Consider the following 19,307-nt stretch of genomic DNA (forward strand, 5'->3'; position numbering starts at 1 on the left):
CCAGTTCTCTGCTGCCAATGACTGGAACGAACTACAAAAATCTCTGAAACTGGAAACACTTATCTCCCTCACTAGCTTTAAGCACCAACTGTCAGAGCAGCTCACAGATTACTGCACCTGTACATAGCCCACCTATAATTTAGCCCAAACGACTACCTCTTTCCCTACTGTATTTGATTTATTTATTTATTTTGCTCCTTTGCACCCCATTATTTTTATTTCTACTTTGCACATTCTCCCATTGCAAATCTACCATTCCAGTGTTTTACTTGCTATATTGTATTTACTTTGCCACCATGGCCTTTTTGCCTTTACCTCCCTTATCTCACCTCATTTGCTCACATCGTATATAGACTTGTTTATACTGTATCATTGACTGTATGTTTGTTTTACTCCATGTGTAACTCTGTGTCGTTGTATGTGTCGAACTGCTTTGCTTTATCTTGGCCAGGTCGCAATTGTAAATGAGAACTTGTTCTCAACTTGCCTACCTGGTTAAATAAAGGTGAAATAAAAATAAAAATAAAAAACACTAACCAGACTATAACACTAACTAGACTATAACACTAACCAGACTATAACACTAACTAGACTATAACACTAACCAGACTATAACACTAACCAGACTATAACACTAACTAGACTATAACAACAACCAGACTATAACAACAACCAGACTATAACACTAACCAGACTATAACACTAACTAGACTATAAGAACAACCAGACTATAACACTAACCAGACTATAACACTAACCAGACTATAACACTAACTAGACTATAACACTAACTAGACTATAACACTAACCAGACTATAACACTAACTAGACTATAACAACAACCAGACTATAACACCAACCAGACTATAACACTAACCAGACTATAACACTAACTAGACTATAACAACAACCAGACTATAACACTAACCAGACTATAAACACTAACTAGACTATAACACTAACCAGACTATAACAACAACCAGACTATAACACCAACCAGACTATAACACTAACTAGACTATAACAACAACCAGACTATAACACCAACCAGACTATAACACTAACTAGACTATAACACTAACTAGACTATAACACTAACCAGCCTATAACCAGACTATCACACCAACCAGACTATAACACTAACCAGCCTATAACACCAACTAGACTATAACACTAACCAGACTATAACACTAACTAGACTATAACACTAACCAGACTATAACACCAACCAGACTATAACACTAACTAGACTATAACTCTAACCAGACTATAACACTAACCAGCCTATAACCAGACTATAACACTAACCAGCCTATGACCAGACTATAACACCAACCAGACTATAACACTAACCAGCCTATAACCAGACTATAACACTAACCAGCCTATAACCAGACTATAACACTAACCAGCCTATAACCAGACTATAACACTAACCAGACTATAACACTAACTAGACTATAACACTAACCAGACTATAACACTAACCAGCCTATAACACCAACCAGACTATAACACCAACCAGACTATAACACTAACCAGACTATAACACTAACCAGCCTATAACCAGACTATAACACTAACCAGACTATAACACTAACCAGACTACAACACTAACCAGACTATAACACCAACCAGACTATAACACTAACCAGACTATAACACCAACCAGACTATAACACTAACCAGACTATAACACTAACCAGCCTATAACCAGACTATAACACTAACCAGACTATAACACTAACCAGACTATAAACACTGACCAGACTATAAACACTGACCAGACTATAACACTAACCAGACTATAACACTAACCAGACTACAACACTAACCAGACTATAACACTAACCAGACTATAGCACTAACCAGACTATAAACACTAACCAGACTATAACACTAACCAGACTATAACACTAACTAGACTATAACACCAACCAGACTATAACACTAACCAGACTATAACACTAACCAGACTATAACACTAACCAGCCTATAACACTAACCAGACTATAACCAGACTATAACACTAACCAGACTATAACACTAACCAGACTATAACACTAACCAGACTATAACACTAACTAGACTATAAAACTAACCAGACTATAACACTAACTAGACTATAACACTAACCAGACTACAACTAGACTATAACACTAACCAGGCTAGAACACTAACCAGACTATAAAACTAACCAGACTATAACACTAACCAGACTATAACACTAACTAGACTATAAAACTAACCAGACTATAAACACTAACCAGACTATAACACTAACCAGACTATAACACTAACTAGACTAAAACACTAACTAGACTATAACACCAACCAGACTATAACACTAACCAGACTATAACACTAACCAGACTATAACACTAACCAGACTACAGCACTAACCAGACTACAACACTAACCAGACTATAACACTAACCAGACTATAACACCAACCAGACTATAACACTAACCAGCCTATAACCAGACTATAACACTAACCTGACTATAACACTAACCAGACTATAACACTAACCAGCCTATAACCAGACTATAACACTAACCTGACTATAACACTAACCAGACTATAACACTAACCAGACTATAACACTAACCAGACTATAACACTAACCAGCCTATAACACTAACCAGACAATAACCAGACTATAACACTAACCAGACAATAACCAGACTATAACACTAACCTGACTATAACACTAACCAGACTATAACACTAACCAGACTATAACACTAACCAGACTATAACACTAACCAGACTATAACACTAACCAGCCTATAACACTAACCAGCCTATAACCAGACTATAACACTAACCTGACTATAACACTAACCAGACTATAACACTAACCAGACTATAACACCAACCAGACTATAACACTAACCAGACTATAACACTAACCAGACTATAACACCAACCAGACTATAACACTAACCAGACTATAACACTAACCAGACTATAACACCAACCAGACTATAACACTAACTAGACTATAACACTAACCAGACTACAACTAGACTATAACACTAACCAGGCTATAAAACTAACCAGACTATAACACCAACCAGACTATAACACTAACCAGACTATAACACTAACCAGACTATAAAACTAACCAGACTATAAAACTAACCAGACTATAACACTAACCAGCCTATAACACTAACTAGACTATAACACTAACTAGACTATAACACTAACCAGACTATAACACTAACCAGACTATAACACTAACTAGACTATAAAACTAACCAGACTATAAACACTAACCAGACTATAACACTAACTAGACTATAAAACTAACCAGACTATAACACTAACCAGACTATAACACTAACTAGACTATAACACTAACTAGACTATAACACTAACCAGACTATAAAACTAACCAGACTATAACACTAACCAGACTATAACACTAACCAGACTATAACACTAACCAGACTATAACACTAACCAGACTATAACACTAACCAGACTATAAAACTAACCAGACTATAACACCAACCAGACTATAAAAAAAAAAAAAAAAAAAACACTAACCAGACTATAACATATAACACTAACCAGACTATAGCACTAACCAGCCTATAACCAGACTATAACACTAACCAGACTATAACACTAACCAGACTATAACACTAACCAGACTATAACACTAACCAGCCTATAACACTAACCAGACTATAACACTAACCAGACTATATCACTAACCAGTATGGTGTCCCAGTTGACACAGTGGAAATGACCTGCGTGAATGCAGAGGACACACATTTGAGTATGAGAAGTCAGATATCCTGGAGACGTTAGGCTACTTTCAGATTACATTAACATTGCTTTTGAAAGGATGACCTTGATTTCAAAAGCAGATTGAGATTTACATTGAGAGATGCAGTAGCAATATAAAGTGCCATGAGATCTAATGAAAAGCTCTACATAAATGCAATCCTTTACATTCATTAGCATATTGTGATACCAAAGTGACCACATTAAAATGTTATTGTAGTTGTGCCAAGTCCATCAATGTATAAAAAAGTCAGTTATTGAAGCTGTAGCCACACATCATAACCTACTTGTTATCAAAACGCATATTGACTTTGGTTGGGAAAGAGCTCATCTTAACTGTTAAGAGTTTCATGATGAAAGACGTTCTCTGATCAGTGGCCACTTTGATCACTACCAGAAGCTATCGAGTGTTTTTACTGAGCAGTTACATACAGCCTAATATTAGATTATTAGTTGGTAAATAAACTCACGTAATTATGCTAATATCGGTGGATATATTCAGAGTTGTGGTGCCTGCATTGAAGTAGTCCTCTCTTCTGAGGTCTCATGGAGAGGGCCAGACTATTCAGAAAGTGATATTAATTTAAAATTATTTTAAAATATATAACTTCTAGTTTTCAGTTTATTGAGAAGTAATTGAAAATAAATGCCTCTACATTTTTGTATTGTATACATTTTTAGTTTACTTCCTGAATTGACTGCCTTCAATTCAAATGGAGACTAACCCTACCCTCCACTTTCCCATAAGTCTGTTTCAGTAAAGATTAGTACCCTCGTGTCTGTCTGTCTGCATGCATATGAAACAAGACACAATTGGCTTCTGTTTTTGATTACTATCATGTTCTGCAGCTTGCACTAATGTAACGTACATTTAAACTCTCTATAGATCATTGAAAATAGAAGGATATGACATCTCGACCATCACTTTTAAAAATGCATTACACCCATGCGATACGGAAGGCTACAGTACAGACAACATGGAGCAGTACTGTAGGAACATACCAAATAACCCAGTTAGCCTTGTTTTTACCAAACCGTCAGGGGTGTTGAGGGGAACCAATGATAAAACACGTCAGGGGTTTGAGGGGAACCAATGATAAAACACGTCAGGGGTGTTGAGGGGAACCAATGATAAAACACGTCAGGGGTGTTGAGGGGAACCAATTATAAAACACGTCAGGGGTGTTAAGGGGAACCAATGATAAAACACGTCAGGGGTGTTGAGGGGAACCAATGATAAAACACGTCAGGGGTGTTGAGGGGAACCAAGTGTGAAATGACCTCTCCACAAGGCCTTTATTAGAGCAGTTACAACCACAGACCCCTCTTGTGTGTGTGTGAGTGTATATGTGTGTGTATGTGTGTGAGCGTATGTGTGTGAGCGTATGTGTGTATGTGTTTGTGTGTATATATGTGCTTGTGTGTGTGTGTGTGTATGTGTATCATGACGTTGGCCTGGGGGGTAGGTTTATGACAGCCATAAATACCTCTTCCCCCCTTTTTCCTCTACCCTACTGAGGTGTCATTTACCAAACCCTTGGTTAACATAGAGATTCGGGGAACATCAGAAGGTGGGGGGAAATGAACTATATTCTGGTAATCCGACCAATTGAACATATTAAAGAATATGATGTCAGTTCGGTTGTCATCTGAGAAATTCTCATCAATGATAAGATGACAAACTCTACAGTGGAAAGTCTACACATCAGAGTTATCGGATTCACATGGAATTGTTGTTCAATTTAAATGTTTGAATATTAAATTATTTGTGATGGGATGAAATGTGATTTTAGCTTCTAAAATGAGAGATTTGGATTTTCATAAGATAGGGCTGCTCAATCAGTGGCCCGCCCCTGCGAAAACTTTTCAAACACGCCCTCCTCTCTCCTTCCTATATAAGCCCTTGACGACAATATAACTTCCTGTTCCGAGGATGTAGGACGACGGTCCTATGTCAGAATGGTTCAGATAATAACTACAGAACGAAGCCAACATCAGCGTGAGCTTTGGTGGCGAATGGTATGGATTTTGAACTTTTATTCACTACAGAAGTGATACCTCCTAGCCGTTGAGTTAGCAACAGCAGCTGCAAACGAGGGTTAGGAAGGAACAGACAGAGTATCCCGTCTAGCACACAACGACGTTACTACAATGTATCCATTTGACAACCAGAGACATTCTTCAAAGGACTCGGTTGGGCAACACGGCCTTCCATCTACCACCAACCAACCGAAGCGCAGCTCAGAGTAAATATTTATTGCATTTTCCTTTTCCAAATGGGCGGTAATTTAGAATGCATCAGATACTGTTTTACGATAGCACTGCTTCTCCCTGTGTGCCTCAGTCTTCCCACTCTTTCACTCAAACCCATCCCTTTTCCTTTGTGTAACAAGCTGTCATATCTGTTCCGCCCGCTAGGGAAATTTTCCTTTATGACGTAATTTGTAATCAAGTTATGATTTAATTATGTGTATGTGTAATTCTGTGTGATTAGTTAGGTATTTAGTAAATAAATAATTAAACCCAATTTTGTATTGCTGATTCAAATTGTTAGCCAGGGTTATTGCGGATAACCAAGAATTTACAACTTTCAGATGAGACTGAATTAAGATGACGATTGATATTGACTGCTATTGATGTAAAATATTACTAGGTCTTTAAGAGTTTATTCGGAAGATAACAGCTCTACATGTAACGGCTTTCTTCCGTCGAAGGAGAGGAGGACCAAAATGCAGCGTGGTTAGAGTTCATGTTTTTTTAATAAGAACAACTAAACATGAACACAAATACAAAATAACAAATGTGGCAAAACCGAAACAGTCCTATCTGGTGCAGAGAACACAAAGACAGGAAACAACCACCCACAAAAACCAACACAAAAACAGGCTACCTAAATATGGTTCCCAATCAGAGACAATGACTAACACCTGCCTCTGATTGAGAACCATATCAGGCCAAACATAGAAATAGACAAACTAGACATACAACATAGAATGCCCACCCAGCTCACGTCCTGACCAACACTAAAACAAGGGAAAACACACAAGAACTATGGTCAGAACGTGACACTATAAATATTATTTTGTGGTGCCCCGACTCTCTAGTTAATTACATTTACATGATTAGCTCAATCAGGTGATATTAATTACGGATAAATTATTTTATAGAATAGCATGTCATATCACTTAATCCGGCATAGCCAAAGACACGACAGTGTATGTCTGTAAATGTTTTTGTGTGTGTGTGTGTGTGTGTGTATGTGTGTAAATGTGTTTGTGTGTATGTGTATATGTTTGTTTGTGTGTGTGTGTGTGTATGTGTATATATGTTTGTGTGTGTGTGGATAAGAAGGGTCTGCAGGGTGGAGGATAGCGGGTGGGAGGGGAGAAGAAATAAAGGAAATAGAGAGATTCATTCCCTCCGTGACATCTGTGGGTTGGCTGGTTCCACCTGTCAGACATATCACCCGCTTTGGAAGGAAGGGGAAAGAGGGGGATCACAGACCAAAGGCTGGAAGACACCACCAGACAACACCTCAGATCTTTAAATCAACTGTCTCTGAAACTAGGAATGTATCCCAAATGGCACCCTCAAACGTAGATAAATATATAGGGAATAGAGAGCTATTACACCCTCAAACATAGATAACTATATAGGGAATAGAGAGCTATGACACCCTCAAACATAGAGAACTATATAGGGAATTCAGAGCTATGACACTTTCAAACGTAGATAAATATATAGGGAATAGAGAGCTATGACACCCTCAAACATAGAGAACTACAGTGCCTTGCGAAAGTATTCGGCCCCCTTGAACTTTGCGACCTTTTGCCACATTTCAGGCTTCAAACATAAAGATAGAAAACTGTATTTTTTTGTGAAGAATCAACAACAAGTGGGACACAATCATTAAGTGGAACGACATTTATTGGATATTTCAAACTTTTTTAACAAATCAAAAACTGAAAAATTGGGCGTGCAAAATTATTCAGCCCCCTTAAGTTAATTTTTGTAGCGCCACCTTTTGCTGCGATTACAGCTGTAAGTCGCTGGGGAAGTCTATCAGTTTTGCACATCGAGAGACTGACATTTTTTCCCATTCCTCCTTGCAAAACAGCTCGAGCTCAGTGAGGTTGGATGGAGAGCATTTGTGAACAGCAGTTTTCAGTTCTTTCCACAGATTCTCGATTGGATTCAGGTCTGGACTTTGACTTGGCCATTCTAACACCTGGATATGTTTATTTTTGAACCATTCCATTGTAGATTTTGCTTTATGTTTTGGATCATTGTCTTGTTGGAAGACAAATCTCCGTCCCAGTCTCAGGTCTTTTGCAGACTCCATCAGGTTTTCTTCCAGAATGGTCCTGTATTTGGCTCCATCCATCTTCCCTGTCCCTGCTGAAGAAAAGCAGGCCCAAAGCATGATGCTGCCACCACCATGTTTGACAGTGGGGATGCTGTGTTCAGCTGTGTTGCTTTTACGCCAAACATAACGTTTTGCATTGTTGCCAAAAAGTTCAATTTTGGTTTCATCTGACCAGAGCACCTTCTTCCACATGTTTGGTGTGTCTCCCAGGTGGCTTGTGGCAAACTTTAAACAACACTTTTTATGGATATCTTTAAGAAATGGCTTTCTTCTTGCCACTCTTCCATAAAGGCCAGATTTGTGCAATATAGATTGTTGTCCTATGGACAGAGTCTCCCACCTCAGCTGTAGATCTCTGCAGTTCATCCAGAGTGATCATGGGCCTCTTGGCTTCTCCTTGTATGAGCTGAAAGTTTAGAGGGACGGCCAGGTCTTGGTAGATTTGCAGTGGTCTGATACTCCTTCCATTTCAATATTATCTCTTGCACAGTGCTCCTTGGGATGTTTAAAGCTTGGGAAATCTTTTTGTATCCAAATCCGGCTTTAAACTTCTTCACAACAGTATCTCGGAGCTGCCTGGTGTGTTCCTTGTTCTTCATGATGCTCTCTGCGCTTTTAACGGACCTCTGAGACTATCACAGTGCAGGTGCATTTATACGGAGACTTGATTACACACAGGTGGATTGTATTTATCATCATTAGTCATTTAGGTCAACATTGGATCATTCAGAGATCCTCTGGAGAGGGTTTGCTGCACTGAAAGTAAAGGGGCTGAATAATTTTGCACGCCCAATTTTTCAGTTTTTGATTTGTTAAAAAAGTTTGAAATATCCAATAAATGTCGTTCCACTCAATGATTGTCTCCCACTTGTTGTTGATTCTTCACAAAAAAATACAGTTTTATATCTTTATGTTTGAAGCCTGAAATGTGGCAAAAGGTCGCAAAGTTCAAGGGGGCCGAATACTTTCGCAAGGCACTGTATATAGGGAATTCAGAGCTATGACACCCTCAAACATAGATAAATATATAGGGAATAGAGAGCTATGACACCCTCAAACATAGAGAACTATATAGGGAATAGAGAGCTATTACACCCTCAAACATAGAGGACTAAATAGGGAATAGAGAGCTATGACACCGTCAAACATAGAGGACTAAATAGGGAATAGAGAGCTATAACACCTCCCCCCTCACTGATATGAAAGGGGATATGAAAGAAAATGGGATGAAAGGATTTACGGCTGAATAGATATCAAATATGGCAAATAAAAACATCATCCAACCAGATATTATAACTACTACTAATGGGGTATTGTTTGTCATCATCCAACCAGAGATATTATAACTACTACTAATGGGGTATTGTTGTCATCATCCAACCAGAGATATTATAACTACTACTAATGGGGTATTGTTGTCATCATCCAACCAGAGATATTATAACTACTACTAATGGGGTATTGTTTGTCATCATCCAACCAGAGATCTTATAACTACTACTAATGGGGTATTGTTGTCATCATCCAACCAGAGATATTATAACTACTACTAATGGGGTATTGTTGTCATCATCCAACCAGAGATATTATAACTACTACTAATGGGGTAGTGTTGTCGTCATCCAACCAGAGATATTATAACTACTACTAATGGGGTATTGTTTGTCATCATCCAACCAGAGATATTATAACTACTACTAATGGGGTAGTGTTGTCGTCATCCAACCAGAGATATTATAACTACTACTAATGGGGTATTGTTTGTCGTCATCCAACCAGAGATATTATAACTACTACTAATGGGGTATTGTTTGTCATCATCCAACCAGATATATTATAACTACTACTAATGGGGTATTGTTTGTCATCATCCAACCAGAGATATTATAACTACTACTAATGGGGTATTGTTGTCGTCATCCAACCAGAGATATTATAACTACTACTAATGGGGTATTGTTTGTCTACATCCAACCAGAGATATTATAACTACTACTAATGGGGTATTGTTGTCATCATCCAACCAGAGATATTATAACTACTACTAATGGGGTATTGTTGTCATCATCCAGCCAGATATTATAACTACTACTAATGGGGTATTGTTGTCATCATCCAACCAGAGATATTATAACTACTACTAATGGGGTATTGTTGTCATCATCCAACCAGAGATATTATAACTACTACTAATGGGGTATTGTTGTCATCATCCAACCAGAGATATTATAACTACTACTAATGGGGTATTGTTGTCGTCATCCAACCAGAGATATTATAACTACTACTAATGGGGTATTGTTTGTCGTCATCCAACCAGAGATCTTATAATTACTACTAATGGGGTATTGTTTGTCATCATCCAACCAGAGATATTATAACTACTACTAATGGGGTATTGTTGTCATCATCCAACCAGAGATATTATAATTACTACTAATGGGGTATTGTTGTCATCATCCAACCAGAGATATTATAACTACTACTAATGGGGTATTGTTGTCGTCATCCAACCAGAGATATTATAACTACTACTAATGGGGTATTGTTTGTCGTCATCCAACCAGAGATATTATAACTACTACTAATGGGGTATTGTTGTCATCATCCAACCAGAGATCTTATAACTACTACTAATGGGGTATTGTTGTCATCATCCAACCAGATATTATAACTACTACTAATGGGGTATTGTTGTCATCATCCAACCAGAGATATTATAACTACTACTAATTGGGTATTGTTTGTTATCATCCAACCAGAGATATTATAACTACTACTAATGGGGTATTGTTGTCATCATCCAACCAGAGATATTATAACTACTACTAATGGGGTATTGTTTGTTATCATCCAACCAGAGATATTATAACTACTACTAATGGGGTATTGTTGTCATCATCCAACCAGAGATATTATAACTACTACTAATGGGGTATTGTTGTCATCATCCAACCAGATATTATAACTACTACTAATGGGGTATTGTTGTCATCATCCAACCAGAGATATTATAACTACTACTAATGGGGTATTGTTTGTTATCATCCAACCAGAGATATTATAACTACTACTAATGGGCTATTGTTGTCATCATCCAACCAGAGATATTATAACTACTACTAATGGGGTATTGTTTGTTATCATCCAACCAGAGATATTATAACTACTACTAATGGGGTATTGTTGTCATCATCCAACCAGAGATATTATAACTACTACTAATGGGGTATTGTTGTCATCATCCAACCAGATATTATAACTACTACTAATGGGGTATTGTTGTCGTCAACCAACCAGAGATATTATAACTACTACTAATGGGGTATTGTTGTCATCATCCAACCAGAGATATTATAACTACTACTAATGGGGTATTGTTGTCATCATCCAACCAGAGATATTATAACTACTACTAATGGGGTATTGTTGTCGTCATCCAACCAGAGATATTATAACTACTACTAATGGGGTATTGTTGTCATCATCCAACCAGAGATACTATAACTACTACTAATGGGGTATTGTTGTCATCATCCAACCAGAGATCTTATAACTACTACTAATGGGGTATTGTTTGTCGTCATCCAACCAGAGATATTATAACTACTACTAATGGGGTATTGTTGTCATCATCCAACCAGAGATCTTATAACTACTACCAATGGGGTATTGTTTGTCATCATCCAAACAGAGATCTTATAACTACTACTAATGGGGTATTGTTGTCATCATCCAACCAGAGATATTATAACTACTACTAATGGGGTATTGTTGTCATCATCCAACCAGAGATATTATAACTACTACTAATGGGGTATTGTTGTCATCATCCAACCAGAGATATTATAACTACTACTAATGGGGTATTGTTGTCATCATCCAACCAGAGATATTATAACTACTACTAATGGGGTATTGTTGTCGTCATCCAACCAGAGATATTAAAACTACTACTAATGGGGTATTGTTGTCGTCATCCAACCAGAGATATTATAACTACTACTAATGGGGTATTGTTGTCGTCATCCAACCAGATATATTATAACTACTACTAATGGGGTATTGTTGTCGTCATCCAACCAGAGATATTATAACTACTACTAATGGGGTATTGTTGTCGTCATCCAACCAGATATATTATAACTACTACTAATGGGGTATTGTTGTCATCATCCAACCAGAGATATTATAACTACTACTAATGGGGTATTGTTTGTCGTCATCGCCTTTTGCCTTTTGGTAGGTCGCCATTGTAAATAAGAATTTGTTCTTAACTGACTTGCCGAGTTAAATAAAGGTTACATAAAATACAAATCGTTAGAAGCATTAGACACAGCGACTGCTGAGACTAGACTACTGATGGATTCATGATGCAATACGCAAGACAGGAAGCAGAAGGTGGTGTCGATGTAAATTACGGGAGTACACATGCAATAGGAATGTTGAAAATATAAAAAAATTCAGCACACAACTTAGCCACCGATACCATGAAAGTGTGTGGTGTGAATGTAGATGACGTCAATGAACGTGCCATAACTGTGGGAATGACTCGAAGACATCTCGCTAAAAATATATACGACAGAAATATAACAAATGATCCCGAAGGCGAGTGAAAGTGTGTGAAGTGTAATGTCTTCCCCATCTCCTTGAGTGGAAAAGACCTGAAGTTAGTGCCTAATTAATGACTATGTGGTGGAAAAGTAGAGATTACCTGTGGCAAAATTAGCAGGCAAAACAGATAGATGTGATTAGTACAAGTTGGATGAAACGCCAGTGTGTGCACAGACAACCTCTTCCAATTCCAGACACACAAACATGCATCCACACACACACACACACACACACACACACACATCCACCCCCCCCCCCCCCCCCTCCCCCCGCACACACACACACACACACACACCCCCCCCACACACCCACACACACTGGTGTCTAAATCCTTGATAAGGCAACGGGCCCCTTCTCTTGATCCATCACACACACACACCCTCTCGGAGGTCCCTTTCTCTCTTCCCTTTTTTTCTCTCTTCATTTTCCCGGGGCGAGCTCTCAGCCTCTCAGCCGGGAGATTGCGGTGTGGCGGCGAGGCAGAGCGGGGATGGTGGCGGCAGGCTGACAGTAAATTAATGACTATGATGGCGTGATTGGGGGGTGGGGGGCTGCCGCCCACAGCCAGGCTGTGTTGGATGCTGTCATAATATTCGCTGCCTTTGATTACCAGTAATTGAAAAAGCAGTCACAAACGTGTCTGTGGATGGCTGCCAGAGGGAAGGGGCTCCTCTCCTCGGGGAGAAAGAGAGGGAAGGGGCACCTCTCCTCGGGGAGAAAGAGAGGGAAGGGGCTCCTCTCCTCGGGGAGAAAGAGAGGGAAGGGGCTCCTCTCCTCGGGGAGAAAGAGAGGGAAGGGGCTCCTCTCCTCGGGGAGAAAGAGAGGGAAGGGGCTCCTCTCCTCGGGGAGAAAGAGAGGGAAGGGGCTCCTCTCCTCGGGGAGAAAGAGAGGGAAGGGGCTCCTCTCCTCGGGGAGAAAGAGAGGGAAGGGGCTCCTCTCCTCGGGGAGAAAGAGAGGGAAGGGGCTCCTCTCCTCGGGGAGAAAGAGAGGGAAGGGGCTCCTCTCCTCGGGGAGAAAGAGAGGGAAGGGGCTCCTCTCTTCGGGGAGAAAGAGAGGAAAGGGGCTCCTCTCCTCGGGGAGAAAGAGAGGGAAGGGGCTCCTCTCCTCGGGGAGAGGGAAGGGGCTCCTCTCCTCGGGGAGAAAGAGATATCTAATGTTCCTCTCTAGAGTGTCTCTGTTAAGGTACAGGTCATCTAGGAATGATCTTCTGCATAATGAAATATCTAATAAAAAGGCTGCATCACGGTTCCCAGACTAATCCAGAAGGGTTGGTGTAGTCCAGTCTTTGGGTGGTTATAGACCCAATAACTGGACGTAATGTCACGCTCATCTTGGGTTGCTGGGCATGCGGTTTACAGAAATAGAAACATATGCATTGAGGCTAAAGGAACCAGATGGTCATACATTTGTTGAAGCCAGTGAGGTGAAAGGAAATCATCAATGGTCCTTGCTGATTGAAACATTTGGCCAATTTTAGACTTTAGACTTCTATGTTGTAACGGCAGGATGCTCACATTGTGCTTTATTTTTTTATTTTTTTTCATTATGTTTTAATTTGCTTTTATTTCCAAAAAGAGCACCCTATCCCATTCCCCCCCCAGCCCAACATGTCTCCATCCAACACCCCATATTGTGATTTCTCAGACTGAGGTCATATCAGAAACCTCTCGCTGAGATGAATGAATGAACAAAACTTCATTCTGAAATAGAGGCATTCAGCACCAAACTGTCTTCTTCTTAGAACACATTCTATTGACATACGGTAAGTGAAGGAATATACGATAAGTTACCAAGCATGTAATAAAAACAGAAGCAGGCAGGCTGCAAACACACACCCTAATAGGATTTGATAATAGAAATGAGGCATAAAGAGGAAAGGCTTAATATATTATATTTGCGTTGACTCTAATGCCGAGGCAGAGGCGACGAAGTGGATAAGCAAATCTCTTTAGAGAAGAACGGTGTGGAATAACTCAAGCTCAGTGGCTGGAAGGAGCGAGGCATTCAAACAAATTCAAATGAAACAAAAGAGGGGAAATGTAATCATCATACATCACTGAAAGTAAAGCCAGGCTGGTTGCACAGTTTGTCTGGTCCTCAACCATGTGAAGAGAACATTAGTCCAGGACACAGGTGGACGGTGCTACCTTCACTGGGGACGGGCTCATACTAATGACCGGAATGGAATTCATGGAATGGTATTGAATACATCAACCTCACGGTTCCCATGTGTTTGATACCATTCATTTGACTCCATTCCAGACATTATTATGAGCCATCCTTCCCTCGGCAGCCCCCTGTGGTCCAGAATGATGAAAGGAGGAGTGTTTTGAATTGAGACAGCCAAGTGTCGACATGAGGCCAGGATATACTCCCCTCCTGTCTAATCTGCATTTACATCAAGTAGAAGATCAAGATGGAAGCAGAGAAATGGTTTGACTTGGGGACACGGTTTATATTTATGGAAGGAGCATCTGATACTTGTTTGTTACTTGCAGAACAGACACCTTTTTTTTTCACAACGCACCTTCTCAGACAGGTCAAATAAGACAGACTTAAGGGTGTGAGGTTGCTTCACTTGAAATGAGTTATTACCAATGAGATAGTACGAATATTCCCTCATGAAGGTCTCATAGTATTAAGTACATGAACAACATCACTATTGGCAGTAGCTGTGATGTATAACGCTGATCTTAACTTTTGTCTCCGCCGATTCTTGTCACAGATGGGCTATTGCAGCAGACGACCACACCGGGTTCCAATCCCATCAGCTAAAAACAAGAAGAATCGGCTCCAATGGGCACGCAATCACCAACACTGGACATTTGAGGAGTGGAAAAACATTGCCTGGTCCGACGAATCCTGGTTCCTGTTATGTCATATTGATGGCAGAGTCAGGATTTTGCGTAGGCAGCATGAGTCCACATGGACCCATCCTTCCTGCTGTCAAAGGTACAGGCTGGTACCGGTGGTGTACTGCCGTCGAATCTGCAGCAACTGCGTGATGCCATCGCATGGACCAACATCCCTGTGGAACATTTCCGACTTGTAGAATCTATGCCCCGAAGAATTCAGGCTGTTGGGCTGTACCTAATAAACTGTTCGGTGAGTGTACATTGCTGTACATTACATTACTTGCTGTTTTTTTCATGCATCGTTTAGACCGGACGGTAGCCAGGGTAGATGAAGTGGGAGGGGTGTGTCTCTTTGTTAACAATATTAAGTCTCGTGGCACTAAGACCACACTCAACGAGCTGTATAGCGCCAAAAGCAAACAAGAAAATACACTTCCAGAGCTTCTCGTGGTGATTTTAATACAAAAACGGAAATCAATTTTCCCACAAACTGGAATATGTTCATCCAATAACATTTTTAGTTTACTACATCAGTCACCAACTTCATTAATAAGTGCATCGACGACGTCGTCCAAACAGTGACCGTACGTACATACAGTATCTCAAGCAGAAGCAATGGATTACAGGCAACAAACACACTGGGCTAAAGGCTAGAGCTGCGGGACACTAATAAGATGCTTATAAGTAATCCTGCTACAAACTTTGATGAGCCATTAAACAGGCAACGCGCCAATAGAATACTAAAATCTATGCATCGAATTTGACAGAGCTTGCAAACTATCATGGATTACAAAGGGAAACCCAGTCGTGAACTTCCCAGTGACGCGAGCCTACCAGACGAGCGAAATGCCTTCTATGCTCATTTCTCGGCAAGCAACACTGAACATGCATGAGAGAACCAGCTGTTCCCGGACGACTGTGTGATCACACTCTCTGTAGCCGATGTGAGTAAGACCTTTAAACAGGTTGACATTCACGGATTACCAGAACGAGTGCTCAGTGCATGTTCTGACCAGCTGGCAAGTGTCTTCACTGGCATTTTCAAACTCTCCCTGACCCAGTCTGTAATACCTACATGTTTCAAGCAGACCACCATAGCCCCTGTGCACAAAAACACCAAGGTAACTTGTCTAAATGACTATTGCCCTGTAGCACTCACATCTGTTGCCATGAAAATAACCTCACACTCAACGTCAACAAAACTAAGGAGATGATTGTGGACTTCAGGAAACAGCAGAGGGAACACCCCCCTATCCACATCGATGGAACAGTAGTGGAGAGGGTAGCAAGTTTTAAGTTCCTCGGCATACACATCACAGACAAACTGAATTGGTCCACTCACACAGACAGCATCGTGAAGAAGGCGCAGCAGCGCCTCTTCAACCTCAGGAGGCTGAAGAAATTCGGTTTGTCACCAAAAGCACTCACAAACTTCTACAGATGCACAATCGAGAGCATCCTGGCGGGCTGTATCACCGCCTGGTACGGCAACTGCTCCGCCCACAACCGTAAGGCTCTCCAGAGGGTAGTGAGGTCTGCACAACGCATCACCGGGGGCAAACTACCTGCCCTCCAGGACACCTACACCACCCGATGTTACAGGAAGGCCATAAAGATCATCAAGGACATCAACCACCCGAGCCACTGCCTGTTCACCCCGCTATCATCCAGAAGGCGAGGTCAGTACAGGTGCATCAAAGCTGGGACCGAGAGACTGAAAAACAGCTTCTATCTCAAGGCCATCAGACTGTTAAACAGCCACCACTAACATTGAGTGGCTGCTGCCAACACACTGACACTGACTCAACTCCAGCCACTTTAATAATGGGAATTGATGGGAAATGATGTAAATATATCACTAGCCACTTTAAACAATGCTACCTTATATAATGTTACTTACCCTACATTATTCATATCATATGCATAAGTATATACTGTACTCTATATCATCGACTGCATCCTTATGTAATACATGTATCACTAGCCACTTTAACTATGCCACTTTGTTTACATACTCACCTCATGTATATACTGTACTCGATACCATCTACTGTATCCTGCCTATGCTGCTCTGTACCATCACTCATTCATATATCCTTATGTACATATTCTTTATCCCCTTACACTGTGTATAAGACAGTAGTTTTGGAATTGTTAGTTAGATTACTTGTTGGTTATTACTGCATTGTCGGAACTAGAAGCACAAGCATTTCGCTACACTCGCATTAACATCTGCTAACCATGTGTATGTGACAAATAACATTTGATTTGATTTGATTTGAAATACTTTGAAATGCTGGTCATCGCTCACATTAACAAACTCATCCCAGGCACCCTGGACCCATTCCAATTTGCCTACCGCCCCAACAAGACACAATCGTTATTGCACTCCACACTGCCTTAGATGAACACCTATGTGAGAATGCTGTTCATTAACTACAGCTAAGCATTCAACACCATAGTGCCCTCCAAGCTCATCACTAAGCTCAGGACCCTGAAACTGAACACTTCCTTCTGTAACTGGATCCTAGACTTCCTGATGGGCCACCATGCTGACCCTCAACACGGGTGCCCCTCAGGGGTGAGTGCTTACTCCCCTTCTGGTGCCAGGACAACGTGATCGTGGATGACAGGAAACGGAGGGCCGAGCACGCCCCCATCCACATCAACAGGGCTGTAGAGAAGCGGGTGGAGAGCTTCAAGTTCATCTGTGTCCAAATCACTAAGGAATTAACCTGGTCGACACACCAACAAAGTCGTGAAAAAGGCACGACAAAGCCTCTTCTTGCTCAGGAGGCTGAAAATATTTAGCATGGGCCCTCAGATCCTCAAAAGGTCTACAGCTGCACCATTGAAAGCATCCTGACTGGCTGCATCACTCCTTGGTATGGCAACTGCTTGGTATCTGACCGCAAGGCGCTACAGAGGGTAGTGCATATGGCCCATTATATCACTGGCACCGAGATTCCTGCCATCCAGATACCAGGAGGTGTCAGAGGGAGGCCCTAAAAATTGTCAAAGACTACAGTCCCCAAGTCATAGACTGTTCACTCTACTACCGCACGGCAAGCAGTAACGATGCACCAAGTCTGGAACTAACAGGACCCTGAACAGATTCTACCCCCAAGCCAAAAGATTGCTAAATAGTTAACCAAATAGCTACCCGGACTATCTGCATTGACCCTTTTTGCACTAACTGTACCTAGTCACTTCACCTATATGTACATCCTATATATACCTCAATTACCTAGTATCAACGCATATGGACTCAGTACTGGTGCCGTGTGTATATAGCTAAGTTATTGTTACTCATTGTGTATTTATTTTTTCCTCGTGTATGTTTTTTCTATTCATTTTTCAATTTTTCTCTCTACAATGTTGAAGAATTTCACTGTTAGTTTAAACCTGTTGTTTACGAAGCATGTGACAAATACAATTTGATTTATAAAGGTCCTGTGGATATCCTGAGCTGTCTGTGGTTTGGATATAATGTGACCTATAATCTATTTGTTACCGCATCCCCCCAGGGACAGGCCTGTGGAGTCAATTATAACTAAACAATCTTTATTGGTAAAGCCCCATTATGAGATATAGTGTGTCTGTGTGTGTGTTTGTGTTTGTCAAACGTTATTAACAACCTTGCCGGTAGGGAGGCATAATCAAGTCTTAC

General features: G+C 40.5%; 1 protein-coding gene across 1 annotated transcript in view; it reads right to left on the minus strand.

Annotated features, from left to right (window-relative positions):
- LOC110499989 (PDZ domain-containing RING finger protein 4) overlaps nt 1-19,307 on the minus strand; it is a 129,845-nt gene that overhangs the window by 21,303 nt on the left and 89,235 nt on the right. The gene's annotated exons all lie outside the window — the stretch shown is intronic.

Source organism: Oncorhynchus mykiss, chromosome 2 (assembly GCF_013265735.2).
Source record: "Oncorhynchus mykiss isolate Arlee chromosome 2, USDA_OmykA_1.1, whole genome shotgun sequence".
NCBI lineage: Eukaryota > Metazoa > Chordata > Actinopteri > Salmoniformes > Salmonidae > Oncorhynchus > Oncorhynchus mykiss.